This window comes from Neovison vison, chromosome 2, assembly GCF_020171115.1.
Source record: "Neovison vison isolate M4711 chromosome 2, ASM_NN_V1, whole genome shotgun sequence".
NCBI classification, from domain to species: domain Eukaryota; kingdom Metazoa; phylum Chordata; class Mammalia; order Carnivora; family Mustelidae; genus Neogale; species Neogale vison.
Genome location: NC_058092.1, coordinates 187,598,735 through 187,608,059, shown reverse-complemented (window position 1 = coordinate 187,608,059; position 9,325 = coordinate 187,598,735).

Sequence of the window (9,325 nt, the reverse complement as noted above, 5' to 3'; positions counted from 1 at the left end):
GAAGCACAAAAGCCAAGAAATAACATCTATTTCTCTTTGCACCTTGGGTGTCACCCTGAGATAGTAAATGTCAAGGTCTGGCTTTAATGGTGGAGTATGATTTTAAATAAAGGGATTTCTTTGTTTCTTGATCTTTCAGCTGAATGTGGATAGTTGGGTTTGCATAAATTAATGTCGTTAATGATGGGACTCCACCATAAATACAAATTACACCAATATGTATAATAATATATATAATATGTATGTAACTATTGTAAATAAGTAGAGGAAGAATACAGTGCACTGTGAATATGTACAGTGGAGGGACATAACCTAATAAGGGGTAGACAAGTGAATGATATGGAAGGCTTCACTGAGGAGGTGACATTAAACTGAGTCCTAAATGGTGAATATAAGTTAGCATGTCATAAAGGGAAAGAAAGGACTTTCCCGGGATGCCTGGGTGGCTCAGTCGTTAAGCGTCTGCCTTCAGCTCAGGTCATGATCCTGGGGTCCTGGGATCAAGTACCACATCAGGCTCCCTGCTCACCAGGAAGCTTCAGAACCAGAACCAGGAAGCTTCTTCCTCTCCCAATCCCCCACTTGTGTTCCCTCTCTCGCTGCCTCTCTCTCTCTCTCTCTCTCTCTCTCTTTCTCTCTCTCTCTCTCTGTGTCAAATAAATAAGTGAAATCTAAAAAAAGAAAGAAAAGAAGGAAGGAAGAAAGGGAGGGAGGGAAGGAGGGAGGGAGAAAGAGAAGGAAAGAAAGAACGGAAGAGGAAATGAACTTTCCAGGCAGGGGTATTGACCTGAGGCAGAAAGGAGCTCAGTGCATCTTAGGAACTGAACGCCAATTAAGATGATGTTGAAGAGATAACAAAAAGGCCTCCCCAAGTCAGCCCCCAAAGTAAGGACCTATTCAACATGCTCTAAGGCAGTGTATAGAACATCACAGAGGTAAGGAAGCCTGAGACTCAGAAAATTCAATAATTCAGAGTACAGGGCTAGAGAAAAAAAAAGTCATCAGTCAGTATCTTTTGGAATCACTGGGCAAACTGCCCTGTGAGATGCAAAGAAAAATAAAAAACAGGTTATTGGAAACAGGAACAGTGGGATTCACAGTGATAGCTCTGAAGAGCCTATAGAGAGACCTAAACCAGGAGTCATAAATGCAAACACCCCAGAGGCAAAGCAGTTCCCAGCCAGTGACTGCTGGGTTTGCTGGATAAACATGCTAATACCTTTGCCTCTTGGGTGAGAGAATTTTGAGGCCTATGTCCTACACTGTTTCTCTGAATTCCCCAGGAGAATTAAGCTCCAGACGTCCAGATGGTAATTTCCTTAGTAACCTTAACCTTATCCCTTACCTTTCCTGTCTCATTTCCTTACTCCCTACCTGGAGTTTCCTAGGATCACCTTCCCAATAAACTACTTGGAACTAAAGACTTGTTCTGGGAGGAACCAACCTAGGACACAAAATGTTAAGAAACATTTGAAATCTGGATTTTTTAAAAAAGATTTATTTATTTATTTATTTTAGAGAGAGAACAAGTGAGGGGGGAGAGGGAGAAAGAATATCCAGCAGACCCCTTGCTGAACACCTCTTGGTCTGTTGACCAAGAGTCCATTGCTTAACTGACTAAGCCACCCAGGCATCCTGAAATCTGGATTGTTTTATGTTAAAACCTCCCAAATGAAATTGTGCAAGTCAACAAAAACAGGCTGAAGGGCTGGATTTAGCCAATGGACCATCAGTTTGGGATTCCTGACCTAAACTAAGACTTCATCTTTTTACAACAATCCCCCAGGAGAGGAATACCTTGGCTAGAGAAAAGTGTTTAAGGCAGAGTTGGATGAGAAAGTTCTAAGGGTGAGACTCAGTGCTGCATGAAAATGACAGCTTCCAAGATGGGGAGTTAGGGAGGTCTCAGCGATGAGGAACGCTGCTCTGAGGTCTGGCAGCTCCTGCCCCTGGCTCCCTGCATGCCTCCTCCTTTGAATACACCAGGTCCCCATGCAAAGTCTCAGAGCAGAGTCAGGCCCAGCAGCTGCCTATCCCAAACTGGTTCTGCAGCAAGAGTGACAAGCCAGGGCCTGCTGGCTGCAGGGTCCTCAGAATCCGACTCTCCCGGCTCCCAGTCACAGCCCTTCCCGGAACTGTAAGACAGTTGCCTTTCTGCACGATCTTAGCCCAGCTTGCCTCTGGTGCAGGGAGAGGCCTCAAGAGTGTGTGTGTGTGTGTGAGGAGCTGCTGGGGAGAGCTGTGAGCCCCCACTCCCAGCACCTCTAGCCAAGCCAACTTTCTAGGCAGTCATTCCAACTCAGCCACCTAAAGTGCTGACAGGAGGCACTGTCATCCTCTGTTGCATGGAGGAAGACACACCAGGCCCTAGAGGGGTGAGGGCTGCACCTGGCCGGGATGCCCAGACAGGCCCACGGGTGACAGGCTACACCTTATGCCCCAAGCTGTCTCCAGCCGTGTTTGCAGAGCCTGTGCTATTTTAGGTTCCTTTGTCATCACTGCAGGCAAACTGGACTGGAGGAGTCTGATTAGAAGGGAAAGAACCTGTTCAACAGAGCTGGGCTGGGGGAGGCTGCTTCCCTAGGTTGGCACCATAGCACCCTGCAGAAAAGCCTGTGTCGCTGCCTCTGAGACTCAGGCCTGGGTTAACAAGCAGCAACTTGACAGACAAAAGAGGCAAAGAGGAGGACTTTGAGGTTCAAGGGCCAGTGGCTTTAATGCCCGTCTTAGGAATAACCATGACAATAATAATACCTTATTATAAACGAGCTGGAAAGTATTTAAGTATCCTTCAGAGAGATGATCTTATTTGATCCTTACTGCAGTCCTTTGGGACAAGCAGGCATTACCCGTCCCACCTTAAATATAAGGAATCAAAAGACTCACCAAAGTCAAAGTGGCTTGCTCAAGGTCACAGTCTTAAGGAAGTGACAGTGGCAGGGCCTGAAGTAATCGCAGCAGGGGGTTTTGGGAATCCAGCTTTGCACATCTAGAGGTCTTTGGAGGAAAGGGGACTGGGGGGGCGGGGAGAGGGGGACTCCTGACCTCCTGCTGGGGGCCCCAGGACATGTGGTGCTTGGTGGTTCAGTGGCTGAGGAGGGGACCCTCCCACAGAGCCTGCTGGTGGTCTGCGCTACAGGACACTCACAGCCAGACTCGGGTAAGCTGCACCTCCTCTCTTAGCTGGTGGGTGAGAAGGGTTTTTCTCTTCCCCTCATGCCGCCCCCTGAGTCAGCTCGCTGGCATTGCCCTGGCATGTCCTGGGCCCCACGCCCAGGCAGTGAGAAGGAGCTGGCAGATTGCCCAGGGAATGCTGCTGTCTTCCCTCCAGCCAAGTCCTAGTTAAGACCCCTTCCCGGAGGAAGCCCAACAATGGCTGCACTGGGAGCTTTGACTTGTAGGCATGGGGTGAATCTTCCTCACCCCTTGGACTTCCTGGCATAGATGGTATGGGGCACATGCCTTTACCCAAGGGCTGCAGCCTAGGACGGGATGCAGGGACCAAAGGCATTTTATAAACTGGCTGAGCCAGGCTGCCACCCCAGAGCCCTGCTTGGGTTTCTGGTCACATCCAAATAGCTAGGGAGGGAGTTGCTTTTGGACAGAAAAGGGGAAAAGAGAGCCAAGACTCCAGCCTGAAGCTGCCTCAGCTGTTTCTGGGGCTCTGACTCAGAAGCTGCTTCTCAGGAATGTTGAGCACATGGGCCTCTGAGCCCCTTGTCCAGGCACAGTGGAATGAACAGCTGGGGCATGGGGGCTGTTTTATCCTCCCCTCTGTTCTCTGAGGATGTCTCTCACAGAGAAACCCTACGAGGATAGATTGAGGGCTCATCCTGGAAGGCCCTGGTCTCCCTGTCTAGGAAGGAAGCCTCCCCGGACCACATCAGCCCCAGGGATTGACCCCAGCAATGAGTGTCTGTAGCCAACGATTTGTACTTGTCAAAATGCTGCGTTGCAGGGGTGTCTGTCTCTTCCCCCTCTCTAATTATCTCATCTCCCTAACTGTTGCAACTCCTTGACTTCATGCTTCTGGGTAAAAAGAGATAACCTAAACATAATCTTCATTTGATAAATATATTGGTTGACAAATAATCTGAGAAAAAGGAACAAAGAAAAGAAAGAGGCAATGAAAAAATAGTGAGAAAACCTGCAGTCTGGGTCACACCCCAAAATCTGGGGACTCTCCTTTCCTTTCCAAGCAAAGCTCCCAGGTCACTTGGAAAAAGGAGAGAAGAAAAGCTGTGGAGAGGTGGCCTGGCATTTCCTTGCCCCAGCACCCACCCGAACCCCAAACACCCTCAGATCTCCCAAGGTCTGCCAAGGAGGGGGGCTCCACAGTGATTCTCCAAATGTGGACAAAGTTTCTTTTCTCTGCCTCTCACCTTTATTTATCTCATTTCTCTAAAGCAGGTAGATATCCCATGGGATAATCCACACCGAAATGAGACCCAAGGAGAACTAATCCTGGAACAGAAATCATGTTAGCCACTTATAATACAATACAATGTTTTTAGGCTTGTCTGTGTACCTCCTTAGATCATAAGAGCTGGGAGGGCAGGAACAGAGTCTGTCTTGTTCACCAGACTAGTCCCAGAATCTAGCATGCTGCGTGGTACACAGTAGGCGCTCAGTACGGTGCTCCGTGCATGTTAGTTGACTGAGCTAATTGAGGGGCATCTGGAGCCTGCCAGCAGCTGCCATCAGCACCTTTTATTTTGGAGCTAACTTATTCCAGGTCCGCGAATCTGAGGAACTACTGGAAGGAATTGGAGCCAGATGCACTGATAGGCTGTCTCTGGGCCTGTGGGCTCTCAGACAGATTTGGGACTGGAAATGACTCCTGGGGTGGGGTCTGCTGAGTAATCTACAGCCCTGATGTCTCTCTAAACCCGAGCCTACTGCGGCCTCTAGTGGACAAGCCGAATCACTGCCCTTTTGGGGGTGGAGGTCCAACTTTCTTATCTCTTTGTGCCCCAGGATCTTCAGGTTCTCCACCTGCAGGCCCAGGGTCAAGAGTATACACGATGGCACCACCAGCAAGACAATGAACCATATCATAACAATAGATCAGACATGGAACGGACCAATCCATTAAAAAGCACCCTTTACGTCCAGTACATAGTCGTCTGATAAAAGCATGAGGAGGGAGGAAGAGGGAGACATGAGAATAAGTAAGGACTCCGCCCTTAAGAAACCTATGCTTTAACCAGAAGGCCAAACTAAAATTTAAAACAAGCAAACAGCGAGCCTGTCCTCAGGTGCCAAACATTTCAAGAGCTGAGTTCAGAGGACTAGCTTAACTTCTCTGTGCCTCAGTTTTCTCATCTGTAAAATGGGGATATAAAATATACCTTGCCAAAAAAAAAAAAATTTACCTTGCAGAGTTGTACGAAAATTATAATAAGACGACGAGGAAGAAACGTGGCATTGTGCTTCTTGCTGTTATTCAAGTAATCTACTTTCAGCATAAAAAAAAATTTAGAAAGCAAACCCAAGGAAGAGGAAGAAGTTCACACTGATACCACAATCAGAGATAAGTACTATTAACCTAAAGATATACATTCTTAATGTGTTAAGCATGTCTGTAGAAGCAGGGGCATTCTGGGAGCTGTATAAAATCACAAAACCAACTAGAATTACAGAGGTTCTGGGAGGTTATGCATGAGCATTCATGCTTAATTCTGAAGGAAACAGCATTTCAGCAAAGACACGACCTACTGAAAGCAACATTATTTCCTGCAGCTCTCTGTATATATGTTCATCTTAGCAGAGGGCCTTCCCTGATTACCCTATGTTAAATAGCACCTCTACCCCCTTTCCCCACCTTGATTTCCTTCATAGCATTTATCGCCACCTGATATATTAAATATTTATTTGTTTATAGTTTGTCCCTTTCGCCAGAAGGTAGGCCTGCCAAGGGCAAGGACAGCATCTATGTTGTCCCCTGCTCTACCCGCAGCACGGAGACAGTGCTTGAAAAAGTAGGTGTTCAACCAATATTTCTAAAAAGAAAGCGCGAGAAAGAAAAGTGAAGTATAAAATGGAGTTGGCGGGGCGCCTAGGTGGCTTAAAGCCTCTGCCTCAGGCTCTGGTCATGATCTCAGGGTTCTGGGATGGAGCCCTACATTGGGCTCTCTGCTCAGCGGGGAGTCTGCTCCCCCTCTCTACCTGCCTCTCTGCCTACTTGTGATCTCTCTCTATATATCAAATAATAAATAATCTTTAAAAAATTTTTTAGAATATCTTTAAAATGGAGTTGGCAAAGGTAGGAGAGCTACTGCAGCAACTCTGGAGGGTGAGGTGGGCCAAGTCTAGGGTGGTGGGAGGAAAATGCAAAAGAAGGAATGGGCACAAAGACATTTAAAGCAGAAAATGTGCTGGTGTGATGATCATAATAATATCTATGATCACAGGATGATCATAATAAAAACTACCATTTATTTGGCACCAGGAAGTGAGCCATTAACCTACAAATATTATCAGTAAATTATTATAACCACCCTCTAGTGAACATTGCAACATCTTTATTTACCAATGAGGATCATGAAGCTCAAGGAGTTCAAGTAACTTGGCCCAGGTCACACAACTAGTGAGTGGCAGAATTCAAACCCAGCTCTGCCCTCTAAGTGACATAAGGGATGAGTCAAAGTTGACTTGGAGATTCTGAACATAGGTCATTGGCGGGAGAGCCATGTCATTGTCAGAGCCAAAGGAACTGGAGAAAAAAAATGGGCAAAGCAAGAGATGCAATTATAATAGTTAATATTTACTGAGCTCTTGATATGCAAGGCACTGTTTTACTTTTCTCATGTACTAGTATGTATTCCATAGACCTCTGTGAGGTGAGTGCTATTGTTATCCCTATTTTGCAGGTGAGAAAACTGAGGCCCAGAGAAGTCATAAAATGTGCAGATTCCCAGGCGCCTGGGTGGCTCAGTGGGTTGAGCCGCTGCCTTCGGCTCAGGTCATGATCTCAGGGTCCTGGGATCGAGTCCCGCATCGGGCTCTCTGCTCAGCCGGGAGCCTGCTTCCTCCTCTCTCTCTGCCTGCCTCTCTGCCTACTTGTGACCTCTCTCTGTCAAATAAATAAAATCTTAAAAAAAAAAAAATGTGCAGATTCCCATAGTTAGTAAGAGGCCAGGATTTGGCTTCATTGTTTTTAACTGCCATATTATACTGCCTCTCAATCTGACGAATTTGGATTTGGATCATTTTTTTTTAAAGATTTTATTTGTTTATTTGACAGACAGAGATCACAAGTAGACAGAGAGGCAGGCAGAGAGAGAGAGGGAGGGAAGCAGGCTCCCTGCTGAGCAGAGAGCCCGATGCGGGACTCGATCCCAGGACCCTGAGATCATGACCTGAGCCGAAGGCAGCGGCTTAACCCACTGAGCCACCCAGGCGCCCCTGGATCATTTTTAATTTGGGGGGCCAGCAGGACATTCAAGTGGGAATATCTGGTAAGTAATCATCTCTAGCCAAGGTCTGGGATCTAAGAGCCTCTCACCTGGTCTGGTCAGAAAGTTGGACATTGGTCCTTCCCAAAGCCCATCTCTGCCCTGCCCAGAGCCAAATACTGTTAACATCTGGCTCATCCCCAGATTTATGTTCCTTTCCTGACCACCCAGTTTCCCATACACCTGCCAAGCCCTCAGCATCTCAGCACCTGACTTACACTCTCTTTGCTACCAGCAATGACCCCTCACTTACAACTCCATCTGCCAACATCCTTCCCCTCCTTTCATCTGCTCCAGTTTGTCAATTGTTTCAACATGATCTACTTACCCCCCTCATTAAAAGTCCCATAGTACTTTGCTTTTACCCTCTGGGCATTTACTGAGTACCTACTAGATGCTGGGAACTTAAGAGGATACTAGGATGAACATGAACAGACACAGACCCTACCCTTGGGAAGTCTGTAGTCACACAAACGTATATATAAGATTACACTTGGGATAAGTGCTTTGAAGCAGTGGTGATGGAACTTTGGAGGGCTGTCATTCAGGGATCTGATCTGGTCAAGAAATCAGGAAAAATCAACTCTGAGATGTAACACCTGAACAGGCAACTGAGGTTAGGCAAGGGGAGGGCCATGTGATTCAGGTAGCCATTTGTACTCATACTAATCTTCTGTTATATCATTGTTTTATTATCATGCTTATCTTCTTGCCTCCAGTGGGTAAAGCTCCTTCAAGGCAGGGCCTATTTCTGGCCCATCTTTTTATCCCCTCTAAGAATTGGGCCTGAAGCTTGCCCAGGGCAGTGAGACTGTTGTCTAAATGGACAGAGGGATATTGGCTCTCTGCAGAACCCCTCAGCACAACACCCGTAGTGCCCCAGTAGTGCTAAGGGGTCACCCTAAACCCACCTCCGTACCTTCCTTTGTGGTAAACAAGGAACAGCATCACTTTCAGCTTCGGGCCCATTTTTGTGTTCACCCTTGATAAAGGTATCTTCTGGCATTAAGCTGGGGTTTCAGGTGTCCTGCCTTTGTAAGTATGGAGGCAGCCTGCCCTTGTGGACTCCCTGTGACCCACAGTTTGGAAGGAGCACCAGGGGGCTTGTACCAGGACAGTGGGGTTTAATGGGGCCTCCAAGTCCTATTAGCATATGCCTTCCCGCTTGCCCACTCTGTTCCTGCCACACAGCCCTTCTTTCCACCCCTCAAATATACCGTGACCATTTTCATCCCAGGCCTTTGCTGCAGTTCCTTCCACCAGGAATGCTCTTGTTCCACACCTCCAAGGACTACCTCCTTATCATCATTTAGGTTTCTCTTGTAAGTCCCTTTCAAGGGCAGCCATGCTCGAGTACCTCATTTAAAGGAATTATCTATTCCTCTCCCACTCTATCCCATTGCTTTATTTTATGTTCTCTGTAGAACTTACTCTAAGCTAAAAGGACCACTTTCTAGGTTCATTGCCTGCTGGCAATACAGACCCTATTCCAATATAAGTTCCATGAGGGCAAGAATTTTGTCAAATTGTTCTCTTGGGTTTCTAAGTGACAGGAATAGAGAGGTGATCAAAAACCTAAAGAAATGAATGACTGAGTAAGTATCTGGATTCAGAACTAGGATTAGATTGGGATAAATCCACCTTGGGTTTAAGATTCCAATCTAGATCCCATTGTTGGTATGAGTACATCTGAATTGAACCACCCCCTTCCAATACAATTTACCACTCACCCACCTCAATACCTATTTCTATTCTCTTCAGTCACATCATGTCCTACAACATGTTAGTTCTTTGCTCTTAGGCAATCTACTCCCCCCGTCCCCGCCCTCCGCCACCTTTTTTTAAGTAATCTCTACGCCCAAGGCGGG